General features: G+C 44.0%; 1 long non-coding RNA gene and 1 pseudogene across 1 annotated transcript; one reads left to right on the top strand and one right to left on the bottom strand.

Annotated features, from left to right (window-relative positions):
- Nucleotides 1-18,729, bottom strand: part of LOC112070442 (alpha-(1,6)-fucosyltransferase-like) — a 38,396-nt pseudogene extending 19,667 nt beyond the window's left edge.
- Nucleotides 118-2,061, top strand: LOC112070443 (uncharacterized). Its single transcript, XR_002893894.2, has 3 exons — nt 118-328; nt 1,423-1,501; nt 1,688-2,061. It is a non-coding gene; the product is annotated as an uncharacterized lncRNA (long non-coding RNA).
- Nucleotides 18,730-19,714: the final 985 nt, after the last annotated feature.

Genomic DNA, 19,714 nt, shown 5'->3' with positions numbered 1-19,714 from the left:
AGTAGTGCATATATGTATGCATCTAAAATGTCACGTTTTTTTCAATCCGACGCTGTAAATTGGAGATATAATTGACAATATACTTCTGGCTGCACGCGCACCATAAAAATATGAAATATAATACTGTCCAAGCTTGATGTAGATTCAGTTGAAAACTTTTGGAACACTGAGCCAATGACTGCACCAGATGGCTATGTGCTAGTGGGTTTCATAAGACTACAGCCATAACGTTTTGAACCTAAAAGACTTACCGTTATGGACCGGAGTAAGCAAGAAGGGGTCGGGTAGAGGTTGCATAAAGTAATGTCTAATTGGTCAGAAATGTATGGTACGTTACAGAGTGAGTGTCTTTGATAACTGCTAGTTGGTTAGCTAGCTAGCTAAGTGTAAAGCACAGTTAGCCAGCGTTTTACACTACACTTAGCTAGTTAGCTACATAATTAACTAACTGCAATTCCCATAAACCATTATTATCTAGCTAGCTACAGTAGCTAAATATCTGTCAGATGTAAGCAGGATCGTGGCATGTCAGAAACAATGCATGTTGGCTAGTTAGCTCCCGTTAGCTAGATCACGCTAGTTAGCTAGCGAGCTAGTGCCTACAGATGTAGGTGAAGCCTACTTTCTGAATTAAGCGATAGAGTCAATACTTCTGAAATTAATAGGGTTGTCATTTAGCTAGCTTACTAGCTACCCAGGCTTATCACCTTATTTTAATCATTTTGACTCCAAAATTTGCCCGGCCTCACAGGCTGCATCTGGCTAAGCTAGAAGCTAACGTTAACTCTAGTCAAATAAGGAGCATGTTGATGTCATGATGGAATAAGTCGAGATTGCAAGTGTTAGTGAAATGATACTGTACGTGATGCCATGTAATTTGTCGTAAGCATTATCACAACATGGTACGTATATTTGTATCACTCTGTTGGGTTTCCACTAGTTACTACATCCACAAAGTCAAAAAGCCAAATCGTAAAAATTCTTGAAAACAAACATTTGCATTTTGGTCTTAATTTAACGTTATCAGTGTGGTTAGGATTAGGTTTAAATACGATTTTAAGAAGATAAGTTGTAGAAATACGATGAATAACATTGTGGCTGTGGTAACTAGTGCTGACCAGTCTTGTCATTTACAGGCATGAATCATGTATCCAGGTTGAGGCTTGCTATCAGCAGGAACATGGAGCACTGTATGCCATGATATAATTTTTTTCTTTAAATGCATTATACCATTTCAAGAGCTAATACTATACTTATAAGAAGTGGATAAGCCCTATGCGCCATACAACAGTCTACTCCTGGGGTAACTCCCTATTAGAGAGACTGCGATTAGAGGTTTGGGCAGGAAGCCCTTGGCCAGGGGTAGGTCAGGGGTGAGGGCTCTCTTTAAAGCACACTCACTACCTCTATCCATCATTGCAGGTGCTACAGAAACAGACTGGTCCAAGGATCTCCAGAGCCTTCTAACCAACTACCTGCGATCTCTCCAGAGCACAGAGAAGTAAGCTCCACTCGTAGTATAGTTGATGCACTGTAAACCTCCTTCACTATGGCAGTCTGCTTGTGTGATGCTAGCATATTATCAAGGGTAAATGGTTGGCTTGGATTTACTGTACTCACTCCAACTCATGCTCTCTCCCCCTGACTTTTATCAAAACTAACATGTGTCCATCCCCCTTTTGTCTAGGTGAGTCTGCTGGGCTATGGAGCTCAACAGACCTGTCATCAACAGACCTGCCACCTATGTTGCCAGCTATCCTCAGACTTTCACCGGCCACATAATGGATAAGAACAAATGCTATAGTTTTGTATAAAAAAAGAAAAAAATATATTTAAAAAAGATTACAAAACAATAACTTTTTCATAGAATGTTTGTTATGTTGGTTTTTAAATTTGTATTAATTTATGTAAACATCCAGACAAATACACTTATTATTTAAAAGATCTAAAATAAGTCATGTCCAGAGTGAATCAATTTGTATCCATGTATATCATACAGGTGTCTCAGCTAAAATATATATCTCTGACAAGATTAAAGAATGGGACAAAGTGATAAGTCGGTATTTGCATCCGTAGCAGTTTGTATGAATTTGAGTGGTTACATACTATACATGTTGACAGACTGATTGTGAGACTGAAAGAGAGACTGTTGCTTTGCTCCTAGGTAAGGCCCTTGCTTCTGGAACCACTGAAGACACAAGTATTCAGTCAGAAAGCTTGAAGAAGATGTGTGCCACCATCCATGCCCAGGTCACAGCATGCAGTGGCCTGCTAGGGAGATGACAAATGCATTATGTACCTTTCGTCACCAAAGCCATGTTCACTGCACATGTTGCTGAACAATTCAACTCTTTTGTTCGTGTCATTGACATGAACATGCACAGACAAATGTCCAGTTAATAAACATTGACTGTAATACCTCTAGGGTCCTGTGATGTAACACAGCTGTGCAAGGTATTGGGCAACAGCTTTCTTCCCGGGCCCGTATTCACAAAGCGTCTTCAGAGTTGGAATAGAGATGTAGGATCAGTTCCCCCTTGTCAATGTAATCATTCATTGTGATATAAAAAGCAAAACTGATCCTAAAATCAGTTCTCTTCTGAGATGCTTTGTGTATACGAGCCCTGTTAGGTCTGCATGCTGCTTTCTAATTCAACAATACCTAAAACGTGAATAAAAATTATCCTAGTCAGTCAGTAATTAAGTTAACTAATGAAACAGTAATGTAAATGTGCACGAGCCTGTTCAGCCAAATTATACCAAAACAACTGCCTATTTGCGGTGAAATCAAGAGGGGCATTTTTCTTGTCAACTTCTTCAGTCACCAGGGCATCAATAAACAGTCAGGGGAACAAAGTCGTTTGACAACAAGTGTTCACAATAGTCAGCATTATAGCTAGCAAATATATAGTTGTTCGTTTCTGGAAAGCTATCTACAGTCCACTTAGCTAGCTAAGGTGGTGAACTCAGACTGGTGGTGAGAGTTAGGTAACATTATCTAAATTTCCCCCCAGCAGTTTCAATCTAGCTAGCTAGCTAATGGCATTTTTTATCAACTTTCTCAATCAGAGGGATAGCTTAGCAAATATAGCTAGCTATTCCTTTTCCCCCTCGCATCTAAAGCTGCCTGATACAGTTTGCCAGTTGTTAGTAAAGTAGGATGAATAAGTCAGAAGCCAGCTAGCAATGCCATGTTCATCCCTTTCACCAATCATGTCCACGTATAAAAGAGACAGTTACAGATCATGTTCGTTTTATTCTAGGATTTCAGGCCGAGGAGTAATAAGTAATTGTTTGTCGAACCGGCATCTTCACCAAATGTCGTCGCCAGTCAGCTCCACAGTCTTCACCTGAACAAACTCTTAAATATAAGTTTGAGCTGCGATGCGAATATTTCACTCATTAGGTTGTCAAAGCTGTATATGCTTGGCGGTTCTCAAGGCTAAAATGGCATCTGGCAAGCGCTAACATATCACAATGCGTGTCTGTTTAAAACCTAGAGGAGAGCTAAAACGTACTAGCGCCGACGTTCAATAATGAGTGTTCAATAATAACGTGAACAACACAAGGAACAAACAAGCCACTTTGAGGAATCTGTTTGTGTGCGTGTGCGTGCACATGCGTGTGTGTATGTGTGCCTGCATGCATGTGTGTATTTGTGAAATTTTGCTCCTGTATTATCCGCATTGGCCCCATAGGTATAACAATTACAGTTGATATACATGCTAATAATCTGGTGTGTTGTCTCGAGTCTCGACAACAAAGACTTGAAAGGCAGCTTTACGCCAGCGAGCCCCAGAGCGCCTCTTTCAGAGCGTTAAATGAGAACGACAAACAACCATAAGAGTACAAGCTCTTAACTACTGTGGTTCCTTTTAAAATGATAGGTTAATGCAACACAGAAGTGCTAGCAGACAGAGTTTAATGGTAATTATAGGGCAGGTGGAATACAAAAAAGGCTCCCACTTACTACTATAGTTTAAGTAGTCCTTCAAAAGCCGTAGTAGACTGAAATACAGTAGATTGAAAATGTGTGTGTGTGTGTTCACAGTGAGTGAAGGAGAGAGATGGGGACATACAGAGAGAGACAGGGAGAGAGAGACAGGGAGAGAGAGAGACAGGGAGAGAGAGAGAGAGAGACAGGGAGAGAGAGAGACAGGGAGAGAGAGAGAGAGAGAGACAGGGGGAGAGAGCGAGAGACAGAGACTAATCTACTGCATGACCTATACTCAGCTGGTTCAGAACTGATGAGGCACTGTAAAAAAAAAAGTAGAAGGCTGACATTGGAGGGGGTACTGGGTGTGTGCGTGTGCGGCTCTGAAGTATGTGTGTGAGTAATGAATTAGGGATGGCGGCCGGTGGAGCTGTTTGATCCCTCAGCTATGGTGACAGCAGCTGTTAGCCATGGCGTCTCCATCAAGCCACACTCATTCTGGCTGTCTTCATCAAACACCAAGGCTCATTAATGCTGCAAGGCCCAGCAACCCACAGCCCCACCTCAGACCCGCTGCACCCAAACTGGGAAAGGTAGGATGGCTGAGGGGGGACTCCTGGGGGTATGGCGGTGGGGGTATGGAGGTATGAATCTAATCAAATCCAATTTTATTTGTCACATGCTTCGTAAACAACAGGTGTAGACTAACAGTGAAATGATTACTTACAGGCCCCAGCAATGCAGAGAGAAAGGGTGACTTGGCAACAAGATAGATAATAAACTGGACTTGCCATGTGGTAGCAGAGAGAACAGTCGATGACTTGGGTGGCTGGAGTCTGACAATTTTTAGGGCTTTCCTCTGACACCGCCTGGTATAAAGGTCTTGGATGGCAGGGAGTTTGGCTCCAGTGATGCACTGGGCCGTACTCACTACCTTCTGTAGTGCCTACGGAGCAGCAAGAGGAACTGCCCCTCCCTACATTCAAGCTATGCTCAAACCCTAACATCCCAACCTGAGCTCTTCGTCCTGCCACCTCGGGTCTCTTTGCCATTCCATCCCTACGGCAGGGCAGTTCCCATTCAGCCCAAGCTCTTCCCTGTCTTGGCACCCCAATGGCTTCCCCCTGAAGCTAGGACAGCAGACTGCCTGCACATCTTCCGAAAGTACCTGAAACCCTACCTCTTAAAAGCATATTTTAAATAATCCCCCTCCCCCCCCCCCCCCCCCCCCCCCCCCAAAAAGATAATAATAATATATATTTTTAAATACTTTCCTGAACCAACACCTGCACTTAACTCCCCCTTCCAGCTGTGACTTTGATGATAACTACTTCATTAAGGAAAAGTGTACTTACTATGCCTGAGGTATGTGATTGTCCCACCTAGCTATCTTAAGATGAATGCACAAACTTTAAGTCACTCTGGATAAGAGTGTCTGCTGAATTACTGAAATGTCAATGTAAAATGTTACTCAACACCTGGATTCGGTCTTTTGTAGCAAAATTAGAAATTGTGTTTTTTACATTATATAGAAGTAGAGACTCGGAGCTACAAAATGGTATATCATACACTGCAGTTGAGGAACAATGGGAAAGTAATTCTGCTTTGAAAGTTGATCAACTTGTAAACTCACTTTTGAGGAAAATCACCTTTGAATGTTTTGCTCTCTAGTGAAGAGCTCTTCTTTGTGCAAACCCATTCAACATCGTTCACACTCTCCACATGAAAATATAACATGATAACATGAAAACAGCCTAACCAGCTCTGCTGGCAACAATTTCATTATGCTTTTTTGCAGACGTTCACTTACACCAGCCATATTCAACGGGTGTTGTACATACGTCACGTAACGTTAGCTAACGAGTAAGCCAACGTTAGCTAGTTAAACAATAAACAATGACAACAATGGCACAGTGCTGGGAGCTAACCAACCATGTTCAATGTTAGCTAGCTAACATTAGGCTCTAACTAAAACAGCACATGGCTCTGGGAAACATAATAACGTCAGCTAGGGAGCCAGCCAGCTAACGTTAGCTAGCTAGCTAACAGTACACTTTAGCTTAAGACATATAGCTTGCTAGCGAGATGGCGTGCAAGATGGCGGTGAATGAGGCGGAGAGATACCAGCGCAGGTGGAACCTGAGGCTCCATGGAATTCCAGAGCAGGCGGGTGAGGACATCAAATGCAGAGTAGTTGACATCTGTGGAGCTGTCATTCCCCAATCAAAAGCCAAACTTCAGGAAAATGTAGACATCGTTTGGGAAGACTTAAGGATCAAGAACAGAGACCGAGGACAACCATCATCCGGTTCACCAACAGATCTACACGGGATCTTCTTTGGAGGCGAGCGAAGAATTGTGAATTCCCCATCGAGCAAAAATTGAGGTTCCCGGAGGATCTGACCCCAGCAGACAAAGTGACAAGAGAGAAACTGTGGCCGATGGAGGCTGCAGCTCGAAAGTCAGGAAAAACGGCATTTTTTATCGAGTGATCATGGATGGGAAAGAAATGCGGCCATATCAGAACATTCGAGTGAGAGCAAGAGTCTAACTCGGACAGAACTGTCAGGCCAAGGTGAAAAGCAGCTTTTTATTATAAAAATGTACACAAACACTTGAATGAGAAAAGGCTGACCTGAGAACTGGTAAACTAAACACTAACTATAGGTGAATAACTGCTTATTGTAAAGTCTACACAATGTCTCCCCCATGTGGGAGTAAGAATACTTTGGTAACTTTATGACCAATATTTTTTTATTGGAGAGGTTAATAATGGGATGGAAATCCTTTTGAGTTACATATCCTTAGGAAAAGCTTATATTAGCATAAGAAGGTTGTTGGTTGAAGTTTATGTCTTTATCTCTTTGTTCAAATAATGTCAGGGGTATTCGTAATTTACTCAAACGTAAGGCTATTTTCCTGTATTGCAAACGGTTTAATGCAGACTTGTACTTTTTACAAGAGACTCATGCTTGTTCTTCCGATCTATCTTTTTGGAAAAATCAATGGGGTAGCGATATCTGGTTATCATATGGCAACAACCACTCTGCAGGTGTAGCAGTTTTAAGAGGCTCATTTAAAGGGAAGGTCATCAGTAGTAAGACTCACCACTCTGGACGTTGGTTAATTTTAACAGTGAATTTCAACAGTGAAATGTTTTTATTAGGGGATATTTATGCATCCAACAACAAACAAAACAACAGGATATTATTTCAAGAATTTGAAGAAGAAATTAATAGTTATAGGTGTATTTCAGGATATTTCAGGATATCAAAATTATCTTAGCAGGAGATTTTAATTCTGTATCTAATGTGATGATTGACAGATATCCCCCTCCTAACAGATCCAGTTAATCCTGAGTTTAATAATCTATGTCTTGGTCTTGGATTAGTCGATGTTTGGAGATCTAAATATCCTGATAAAAGGACTTCACTGGGAGTAACAAGGACATGTCCAGACAGTCAATAATTGACTGTCATAGATGAAGACTTCCAAAAGTCGTGTGATTAAATTATTTCTATCAACAAAATAAAAAAATGTATCAGCAAGTTAAAAGAGAACAAATCTCCAGGGAATGATGGCATTATCAGTGAATTCTATAAATATTTCCAGGAGGATATTATTGAATTTATATTGAATGTTTTTAAAGAGGCAATTGATTTAGGGGTCCTGCCTGTTTCTTTGACACAAGGCCTAATTTCTGTAATACCAAACCAAACAAAGATTCTATGATGTTAGAAAATTGGAGACCAATCACATTAATGAACAATGATGGAAAGCTACTTGCATCCATCTTTGCAGAAAGACTTAAAGGTCTTGACCAAATCATTGATGATACCCAGTCTGGTTTTATGAAGGGCAGACATGTAATAATAGTTGACTAGTATTGGACTTGATAGACTACAATGAGCATATTATGGAAGATAGCTTTATTTTATTTGTAGACTTTTACAAGGCATTTGATACAGTTGAACATTATTTTATTTTTGAGACTCTTGGTCAATATTTTCAAAGTGTAACACTCACCAACACTTTACAATAATAGTAACATCTCTGTTAAATTATCCCATGGAACTTCACAAAGATTCAACATTAGACGTGGAATTAAACAAGGATGCCCAATTGCTCCTTTCTTATTTTTATTAGTCACACAAGTTATGGCACTTCATATAAATAAGGATTGTTTTAGGAGTACTCAGATACAAGATAAAGAGAGAATGTTCACAATTGTCTGACGACACCACCATTTATTTAAAGATCATAATGAAGTCAGGAAAGCTATTGAGTGTATTAATGCCTTCTGACATGTATCTGGTTTATCTCCGAATATTAGGAAATGTGAATTATTTGCGTTGAAAAGATGTGACTTAAACTCTAAAAGATTATCCCTGTAAAAGATGTGATCACATATCTTGGTAATACAGTTAGCTAAGATCTTAACCCATCTTAACCCCTAACCCATCTGGACAAGAGGAATACCTATGTAAGAATGCTGTTCATCGATTACAGCTCAGCATTTAACACCATAGTACCCTCCAAACTCGTTATTAAGCTCGAGACCCTGGGTCTCGACCCCGCCCCGAATGCTGTTACTAGACTACAGCACAGTGATCAACACCATTGTCCCCTCCAAGCTTGTTACTAAGCTTAGGACCCTAGGACTGAACACTTCCCTCTGCAACACGATCCTGAACTTCCTGACAGGCCAACCCTGAGTGGTGAAGGTAGGCAACATCACCTCAGCCACGCTGACCATCAACACGGGGGCCCCACAGGGGTGTGTGTTTAGTCCCTTCCTGTACTACCTCCTTACCCAAAACTACATGGCCACGCACAACTCCAACACTAACATCAAGTTAGTTGACAACACAATGTTGGTGGGCCTGATCACCGACGATGATGAGACAGCCCACGAGATCAGTGACCTGGTAGTCTGGTTCCTGGGACAACAACAAGGAGATGATCGTAGACTACAGGAAATGAGGGGACTAGTACGCCGCTATCGACGAGGCTGCAGTAGAGCAGACTTAGAGCTTCAAGTTCCTCAGTGTCCAAACCTTTAAGGACTTAAAATGGTCCACGCACACATGCACAGTCGTGAAGAAGGTGTGACAGCGCCTCTTCCCCATCAGGAGGTTGAACAAGGTTTGTCATTGGCCCCTTAAATCTTCAAAAAGTTATACAGCTTCACCATTGAGAGCATCTTGACTGGCTGCATCACTGCTTGTTATGGCAACAGCATCGCCCTAGATCGCATGGCGCTACAGAGCGTGGTGTGGACAGCCCAGTTCACAACTGGGGCCGAGCTCCCAGCCATCCAGGACCTCCATAACAGGCAGTGTGTAAGGAAGTCCAGGAAAATCGTTAAAGATTCCAGCCACCCAGGCTCTTCTCACTGCTTCCGCATGGCAGCTGGTACCGGTGAATCAAATCTGACACCAACTGGTTCCTGAACATCTTCTATCCCCAAGCCATAACGCTGCTAAATAGCTAACAAAATAGCTACACGGACTATCTGAGTTGACCCTTATATTTTATATTTGCAGTGTCTATGCACATTCTCAGGATTAACACACACACTCACATACAATCCTCATATATGCTGCTGCTGCTACTCTGTTTATCATATATCCTGATGCCTAGTCACCTAACCCCTATACATATCTACCTCTATCACTCTAGTATCCCTGCACATTGTAAATATGGTATTGGAACTGACCCAGAATATAGCTTACTTCTCATTGTCATTTTATTTTTATGTATTTGTTCTGCCTTATGTTATTTTTAGTACTATGTTTATATTGTTAACTGCATTGTTGGGTTTAGAGCTGGCAAGAAAGGCATTTCACTACTTGTGCACGCGACATTTAAACTTGAAACTTATCTGATCACGCTCGTGACAAATTACCTAAGATTGATGAAACAGCATCGCAGGTGGAGGCTAGCAGGCCTACTTATGCAGACGCTAACACTAGCAGATAGGGTTGAATGGTGGGAACCTGGTTAGATTTACCAAGAGTTACCGCCCAAAACCACTCCCTTTTCACAGGATAAATAACTGCGAGAAACCAGTCAATTGTAATAAATTATTTATATCAACAGCATGACGTGGAATGGAACTGATAAATTATATGCAATGTCTAAATATAGCTTCTCTATAGCCTTCTCTCTGCTCTCAGCGTGATTAATCATCAACGCTCATGGTGGAGACAGACCATCTCAGTACGGAGTGCAGTTCACAATGCATGTAGACCTATCATCTCATCATGGTACAGGGTTATCCTTGCTGCAGCATAGCCTGTGCTACACTAATATAAGGACTGAATGAGTGTCTAATTTACCCCTCTCCATCTGGCTTTTGCGGCTCACATTCATTTTTTTATTGTAAAGAGGTATGTTTTTATTGCAGCTGGAGAGTTTTGAAACAGCCGATCACTCGAATAACGATGCTTTAAACCGGAGCACGCTGAGCGGTCTTCCTCTCTCTCATCAATTCCATCCAAACTGCAAAATAGATAATCCTGTTCAAGATTGCTATATATAGAGTTGAAGACGGAACTTTACATACACCTTAGCCAAATACATTTAAATTCAATTTTTCACAATTCCTGACATTTAATCCTAGTAAAAATTCCCTGTCTTAGGTCAGTTAGGATCACCACTTTATTTTACGAATGTGAAATGTCAGAATAATAGTAGAGAGGATTATTTTATTTCAGCTTTTATTTCTTTCATCACATTCCCAGTGGGTCAGAAGTTTACATACACTCAATTAGTATTTGGTAGCATTGCCTTTAAATTGTTTAAACTTGGGTCAAACATTTCGGGTAGCCTTCCACAAGCTTCCCACAATAAGTTGGGTGAATTTTGGCCCATTCCTCCTGACAGAGCTGGTGTAACTGAGTCAGGTTTGTAAGTTGCTCACACACGCTTTTTCAGTTTCAAATTTTCTATAGGATTGAGGTCAGGGCTTTGTGATGGCCACTCCAATACCTTGACTTTGTTGTCCTTAAGCCATTTTGCCACAATTTTGGAAGTATGCTTGGGGTCATTGTCCATTTGGAAGACCCATTTGCGACCAAGCTTTAACTTCCTAACTGATGTCTTGAGATGTTGCTTCAATATATCCACATCATTTTCCTACCTCATGAAGCCATCTATTTTGTGAAGTGCACCAGTCCCTCCTGCAGCAAAGCACCCCCACAACATGATGCCGCCACCCCCGTGCTTCACGGTTGGGACAGTGTTCTTCGGCTTGCAAGCCTCCCCCTTTTTCTTCCAAACATAACGATGGTCATTATGGCCAAACAGTTCCATTTTTGTTTCATCAGACCAGAGGACATTTATAGATATATAAAGAGATATAGATACTTTTCTACTTGTTTCCTCCAGCATCTTCACAATGTCCTTTGCTGTTGTTCTGTGATTGATTTGCACTTTTCGCACCAAAGTACGTTCATCTCTAGGAGACAGAACGTGTCTCCTTCCTGAGAGGTATGACGGCTGCGTGGTCCCATGGTGTTTATGCTTGCGTACTATTGTTTGTACAGATGAACGTGGTACCTTCAGGCGTTTGGAAATTGCAACCAAGGATGAACCAGACTTGTGGAGGTCTACAATTTGCTGAGGTCCTGGCTGATTTCTTTTGATTTCCCCATGATGTCAAGCAAAGAGGCACTGAGTTTGAAGGTAGGCCTTGAAATACATCCACAGGTACACCTCCAATTGACTCAAATAATGTCAATTAGCCTACCAGATGCTTCTAAAGCCATGACATCATTTTCTGGAATTTTCCAAGCTGTTTAAAGGCACAGTCAACTTAGTTTATGTAATCTTCTGACCCACTGGAATTGTGATACAGTGAATTATAAGTGAAATAATCTGCCTGACTTGTCATGCACCAAGTAGATGTCCTAACCGACTTGCCAAAACTATAGTTTGTTAAGAAGAAATTTGTGGAGTGGTTGAAACACTTAGGTTGGAGACATTAAAACGTGTTTATGTAAACTTCTGACTATATGTACAGTTGAAGTCAGAAGTTTACATAAACGAGTTTTAATGACTATATATATATATATATAGAGAGAGAGAGAGATGTCCTAGCCTACCTCTTTCAGGTAATACCGTCGTGGCCAAAAGTTTTGAGAATGAGACAAATATTAATTTTCACAAAGTCTGCTGCCTCAGTTTGTATGATGGCAATTTGCATATACTCCAGAGTGTTATGAAGAGTAATCAGATGAATTGCAAAGTCCCTCTTTGCCATGCAAATGAACTGAATCCCCCAAAAACATTTCCACTACATTTAAGCCCTGCCACAAAAGGACCAGCTGACATAATGTCAGTGATTCTCTCGTTAACACAGGTGTGAGTGTTGATGAGGACAAGGCTGGAGATCACTCTGTCATGCTGATTGAGTTCGAATAACAGACTGGAAGCTTCAAAAGGAGGGTGGTGCTTGGAATCATTGTTGTTCCTCTGTCAATCATGGTTACCTGCAAGGAAATACGTGCCGTCATCATTGCTTTGCACAAAAAGGGCTTCACAGGCAAGGATATTGCTGCCAGTAAGATTGCACCTAAATCAACCATTTATCACATCATCAAGAACTTCAAGGAGAGAGGTTCAATTGTTGTGAAGGCTTCAGGGCGCCCAAGAAAGTCCAGTAAGCGCCAGGACCGTCTCCTAAAGTTGATTCAGCTGCGGGATCGGGGCACCACCAGTACAGAGCTTGCTCAGGAATGGCAGCAGGCAGGTGTGAGTGCATCTGCACGCACAGTGAAGCAAAGGCTTTTGGAGGATGGCCTGGTGTCAAGAAGGGCAGCAAGGAAGCCACTTCTCTCCAGGAAAAACATCAGGGACAGACTGATATTCTGCAAAAGGTACAGGGATTGGACTACTGAGGACTGTGGTAAAGTAATTTTCTCTGATGAATCCCCTGTTACGGCTCTCGTTTGTGGAATGACTGGACCAAGGTGCAGCGTGGTAAGCGTACATCGTTCTTTTTATTGATGACACCAAAAGCAAAAAAAAACGACAAAAACGAAAGCGCACAGTTCTGTAAGGCAAATAAACTATACAGAAAACAAGATCCCACAAAACCCAAAAGGAAAATTACAACTTATGTATGATCCCCAATCAGAGACAACGATAGACAGCTGCCTTTGATTGGGAACCATACTCAGCCAAAAACACAAAGAAATAGAAAACATTGATTTTCCCACCCGAGTCACACCCTGACCTAACCAAACATAGAGAATAATAAGGATCTCTAAGGTCAGGGTGTGACATCCCCTTTCCGATTGTTTGGGGCATCCGGGAAAAAAGCTTGTCCGGAGAAGACAAGGTGAGCGCTACCGTCAGTCCTGTGTCATGCCAACAGTAAAGCATCCTGAGACCATTCATGTGTGGGATTGCTTCTCAGCCAAGGGAGTGGGCTCACTCACAATTGTGCCTAAGAACACAGCCATGAATAAAGAATGGTACCAACACATCCTCCGAGAACAACTTCTCCCAACCATCCAGGAACAGTTTGGTGACGAGCAATGCCTTTTCCAGCATGATGGAGCACCTTGTCATAAGGCAAAAGTGATAACTAAGTGGCTCGGGGAACAAAACATTGATATTTTGGGTCCATGGCCAGGAAACTCCCCAGACCTTAATCCCATTGAGAACTTGTGGTCAATCCTCAAGAGGCGGGTGGACAAACAAAAACACACAAATTCTGACAAACTCCAAGCATTGGTTATGCAAGAATGGGCTGCCATCAGTCAGGATGTGTCCCAGAAGTTAATTGACAGCATGCCAGGGCGGATTGCAGAGGTCTTGAAAAAGAAGGGTCAACACTGCAAATATTGACTCTTTGCATCAACTTCATGTAATTATCAATAAAAGGCTTTGACACTTATGAAATGCTTGTAATTATGCTTCAGTATTCCATAGTAACATCTGACAAAAATATCTAAAGACACTGAAGCAGCAAACCTTGTGGAAATTCATATTTGTGTCATTCTCTCAACTTTTGGCCACGACTGTACATGTGATGCTGTATTAGCCTTATATTTATCTAATGAACGATGGGTTATGCATTATAAGCTTCTAACTAGCCTCTGTCTCTTGCACAATAGGCAGGCACCTGTGCTCCGCTGGCCTATCTCCTTACAAAACGCTCCTTAGATCTTGAAGTCTTGCTGGACATTGTTTTTGTTTTCTGAATGTTAAATACAGCAGCTAATACAACTCACGGGTAGTTTGAAAGCAGAGTGAACATGTGATGGTTGTAGGCTATGGCAGTTATTTATTCAGACTATAACCATTCAATCTTAGTGAAGAGAAGTGAAAGCCATCTGCACCTAATTCTAGTCCTATATTATTCAAGGATGTCATTGGAATGATGAAGATAATAACTTATTTAAATGAACTGTTGAAAGTGAGAAAGGAATTTGTATTTGTATTTATTATGGATCCCCATTAGTTCCTGCCAAAGCAGCAGCTCCTCTTCCTGGAGTCCAGCTAAATTAAGGCAGTTTATACAATTTTAAAACATTACTAAACATTCACAGATTTCACAACACACTGTGTGCCCTCAGGCCCCTACTCCACCACTACCACAAATATTAAGGAATGAGGGAACAATAGAGGGAGAACGAGGAGGTAGGGTAATAACATTAGAGGAAAAATTATGAAAAGTACAGTATATACACATCAGCCTACTAATTATACAAGTAGGCCCTATTATATTTAACATTTAAAATCAAATTCGCTAGCCTATACTTGTACATTTGTAGGCCGCATGTGCTGCACCTGTCACGCCCTGATCTGTTTCACCTGTCCTTGTGCGAGTCTCCACCCCCTCCAGGAGTCGCTTAATTTCCCAGGTGTATTTATCCCTGTGTTATCTGTTTCTCTGTGCCATTTCGTCTTGTTTGTCAAGTCAACCAGTGTTTTTGTGTCTCGGGTCCTGCGTTTCCCAGTCTCTCTCTGCTCGCCCTCCTGGTTTTGACCCTTGCCTGTCCTGACTCTGAGCCCGCCTGCCTGACCACTCTGCCTGCCCCTGACCTCGAGCCTGCCTATCGTCTTGTACCGTTTGGACTCTGACCTGGTTACTGAACCCCTGCCTGTCCTGACCTCGAGCCTGCCTTATCCTTCTTGTACCGTTTGGACTCTGACCTGGTTACTGAACCCATGCCTGTCCTGACCTCGAGCCTGCCTATCGTCTTGTACCGTTTGGACTCTGACCTGGTTACTGAACCATGCCTGTCCTGACCTCGAGCCTGCCTATCGTCTTGTACCGTTTGGACTCTGACCTGGTTACTGAACCCATGCCTGTCCTGACCTCGAGCCTGCCTATCGTCTTGTACCGTTTGGACTCTGACCTGGTTACTGAACCCATGCCTGTCCTGACCTCGAGCCTGCCTATCGTCTTGTACCGTTTGGACTCTGACCTGGTTACTGAACCCATGCCTGTCCTGACCTCGAGCCTGCCTCTATCGTCTTGTACCGTTTGGACTCTGACCTGGTTACTGAACCACTGCCTGTCCTGACCTCGAGCCTGCCTTATCGCTTGTACCGTTTGGACTCTGACCTGGTTACTGAACCCATGCCTGTCCTGACCTCGAGCCTGCCTATCGTCTTGTACCGTTGGACTCTGACCTGGTTACTGAACCCATGCCTGTCCTGACCTCGAGCCTGCCTATCGTCTTGTACCGTTTGGACTCTGACCTGGTTACTGAACCCTGCCTGTCCTGACCTCGAGCCTGCCTATCGTCTTGTACCGTTTGGACTCTGACCTGGTTACTGAACCCCTGCCTGTCCTGACCTCGAGCCTGCCTATCGTCTTGTACCGTTTGGACTCTGACCTGGTTACTGAACCCCTGCCTGTCCTGACCTCGAGCCTGCCTATCGTCTTGTACCGTTTGGACTCTGACCTGGTTACTGAACCCCTGCCTGTCCTGACCTCGAGCCTGCCTATCGTCTTGTACCGTTTGGACTCTGACCTGGTTACTGAACCCCTGCCTGTCCTGACCTCGAGCCTGCCTATCGTCTTGTACCGTTTGGACTCTGACCTGGTTACTGAACCCATGCCTGTCCTGACCTCGAGCCTGCCTATCGTCTTGTACCGTTTGGACTCTGACCTGGTTACTGAACCCTGCCTGTCCTGACCTCGAGCCTGCCTATCGTCTTGTACCGTTTGGACTCTGACCTGGTTACTGAACCCCTGCCTGTCCTGACCTCGAGCCTGCCTATCGTCTTGTTCCGTTTGGACTCTGACCTGGTTACTGAACCCCTGCCTGTCCTGACCTCGAGCCTGCCTATCGTCTTGTACCGTTTGGACTCTGACCTGGTTACTGAACCCCTGCCTGTCCTGACCTCGAGCCTGCCTATCGTCTTGTACCGTTTGGACTCTGACCTGGTTACTGAACCCTGCCTGTCCTGACCTCGAGCCTGCCTATCGTCTGGTACCGTTTGGACTCTGACCTGGTTACTGAACCCCTGCCTGTCTGACCTCGAGCCTGCCTATCGTCTGTACCGTCTTGGACTCTGACCTGGTTACTGAACCCTGCCTGTCCTGACCTCGAGCCTGCCTATCGTCTTGTACCGTTGGACTCTGACCTGGTTACTGAACCCATGCCTGTCCTGACCTCGAGCCTGCCTATCGTCTTGTACCGTTTGGACTCTGACCTGGTTACTGAACCCATGCCTGTCCTGACCTCGAGCCTGCCTATCGTCTTGTACCGCTTGGACTCTGACCTGGTTACTGAACCCCTGCCTGTCCTGACCTCGAGCCTGCCTATCGTCTTGTACCGTTTGGACTCTGAACTGGTTACTGAACCCATGCCTGTCCTGACCTCGAGCCTGCCTATCGTCTTGTACCGTTTGGACTCTGACCTGGTTACTGAACCCATGCCTGTCCTGACCTCGAGCCTGCCTATCGTCTTGTACCGTTTGGACTCTGACCTGGTTACTGAACCACTGCCTGTTCTGACCTCGAGCCTGCCTATCGTCTTGTACCGTTTGGACTCTGACCTGGTTACTGAACCCATGCCTGTCCTGACCTCGAGCCTGCTATCTTGTACCGTTGGACTCTGACCTGGTTACTGAACCCATGCCTGTCCTGACCTCGAGCCTGCCTATCGTCTTGTACCGTTTGGACTCTGACCTGGTTACTGAACCCTGCCTGTCCTGACTCGAGCCTGCCTATCGTCTTGTACCGTTTGGACTCTGACCTGGTTACTGAACCCTGCCTGTCCTGACCTCGAGCCTGCCTATCGCTTTGTACCGTTTGGACTCTGACCTGGTTACTGAACCCCTGCCTGTCCTGACCTCGAGCCTGCCTATCGTCTTGTACCGTTTGGACTCTGACCTGGTTACTGAACCCCTGCCTGTCCTGACCTCGAGCCTGCCTATCGTCTTGTACCGTTTGGACTCTGACCTGGTTACTGAACCCCTGCCTGTCCTGACCTCGAGCCTGCCTATCGTCTTGTACCGTTTGGACTCTGACCTGGTTACTGAACCCATGCCTGTCCTGACCTCGAGCCTGCCTATCGTCTTGTACCGTTTGGACTCTGACCTGGTTACTGAACCCCTGCCTGTCCTGACCTCGAGCCTGCCTATCGTCTTGTACCGTTTGGACTCTGACCTGGTTACTGAAACCCTCTGTCCTGACCTCGAGCCTGCCTATCGTCTTGTACCGTTTGGACTCTGACCTGGTTACTGAACCCCTGCCTGTCCTGACCTCGAGCCTGCCTATCGTCTGTACCGTTTGGACTCTGACCTGGTTACTGAACCCCTGCCTGTCCTGACCTCAGCCTGCCTATCGTCTTGTACCGTTTGGACTCTGACCTGGTTACTGAACCCCTGCCTGTCCTGACCTCGAGCCTGCCTATCGTCTGGTACCGTTTGGACTCTGACCTGGTTACTGAACCCCTGCCTGTCCTGACCTCGAGCCTGCCTATCGTCTTGTACCGCTTGGACTCTGACCTGGTTACTGAACCCATGCCTGTCCTGACCTCGACCTGCCTATCGTCTTGTACCGGCTTGGACTCTGACCTGGTTACTTGAACCCATGCCTGTCCTGACCTCGAGCCTGCCTATCGTCTTTGTACCGTTTGGACTCTGACCTGGTTACTGAACCATGCCTGTCCTGACCTCGAGCCTGCCTATCGTCTTGTACCGTTTGGACTCTGACCTGGTTACTGAACCCCTGCCTGTCCTGACCTCGAGCCTGCCAATCGCCTGGTACTGTTTGGACTCTGACCTGGTTTATGAACTCTCGCCTGTACCCGACCTGACTTTTGCCTACCTCTCTTGTTATAATAAATACCGGAGCTCAACCATCTGCCTCCTGTGTCTGCATTTGGGTCTCGCCTTGTGCCCTTATAGCACCAGAATCGCATGTTCTCTCAGCTTTATGGTGGTTTGAATGAAGTGCATAATTCCAGTCCATATAATGCAGTATAATACAATACTGTACAGTAATAAAGAACCCTCTGTAGAAAGGGTTTTACATGTAACCCAAAAGGGTTACATCTGCAACCAAAAATGGTTCTTCAAAGGGTTATCCTATGGGGACAGCCGAAGAACCTTTAGAGTGTATGCACGCATACGTCGGTGTGTGCATTTGTGTGTGTGTGTGCGTGAATGCAAAAGTTTGTGTGTGTGTGTGTGTGTGTGTGTGTGTATACCTGTAGGTACGTGATCCTGTTCTGCACCAGGTTAGACAGGTCCCTGGCCTCCTTCACTCTCCAGTCTCCGACTCCGTCAGCCTGGCTGAGGTAGTACAGGTCTGTCATGATGGACCTGCACACACACAAAAATCGAATGAAGTCAAATTGTACTTGTCACATGCTCCGAATACAACAGGTGTAGACTTTACCGTGAAATGCTTACGTACAAGCCCTTAACCAAAAATGCAGTTTTACATTTTTACGTTTCTATTAATTCTTAACACAAGAATGGAGCTATAAACAGGGAGTACCAGATCAATGGGCAGGGGTAATAGTTATATACAGGGAGTACCAGATCAATGTGCAGGGGTAATAGCTATATACAGGGAGAACCAGATCAATGTGCAGGGGTAATAGCTATATACAGGGAGTACCAGATCAATGTGCAGGGGTAATAGCTATATACAGGGAGTACCAGTACCAGATCAATGTGCAGGGTAATAGCTATATACAGGGAGAAGCACATAGATCAATGTGTCAGGGTAATAATATACTACAGGGAGAACCAGTAGATCAATGTGAGAGGGTACTAGATATTATGGCAGGATACCCAGATTCAATGTGAGGGGAATAGTATATAGCAGGAGAGAACCAGTACATCAATGTGTCAGGGTATGAGCTTATAATAACAGGGAGAGTACCAAGACTCAATGTGTCAGGGTAAATAGATATCTACAGGGAGAACGCAGTACCATTCATGTGTCAGGGGTAATGATATATACAGGGAGAACCAGAACCAGATCAATGTGGTGGGGTAATAGATAATATACAGGGAGAACCATATCATGTGTTAGGGGTATAGATATATACAGGAGAAGCCAGATCAATGTGTAGGGGTAATAGATATATCAGGGAGAACAGAACCAGATAAATGTGTAGGGGTAATAGATATATACAGGGAGGAACCAGAACCAGATCAATGTGTAGGGGTAATAGATATATAACAGGGAGTACCAGATCAATAGTGTAGGGGTAATAGATATATACAGGAAGAAACGGCAGAACCCGATCAATGTGTAGGGGTAATAGATATTAATCAGGGGAGTCCACACCC

The sequence above is a fragment of the Salvelinus sp. IW2-2015 genome, unplaced genomic scaffold (genome assembly GCF_002910315.2).
Source record: "Salvelinus sp. IW2-2015 unplaced genomic scaffold, ASM291031v2 Un_scaffold1325, whole genome shotgun sequence".
In the NCBI taxonomy this organism is placed as follows: domain Eukaryota; kingdom Metazoa; phylum Chordata; class Actinopteri; order Salmoniformes; family Salmonidae; genus Salvelinus; species Salvelinus sp. IW2-2015.
The sequence above is the reverse complement of the archived record's forward strand: the minus strand, read 5'-3'. Positions and strand labels throughout refer to the sequence as shown.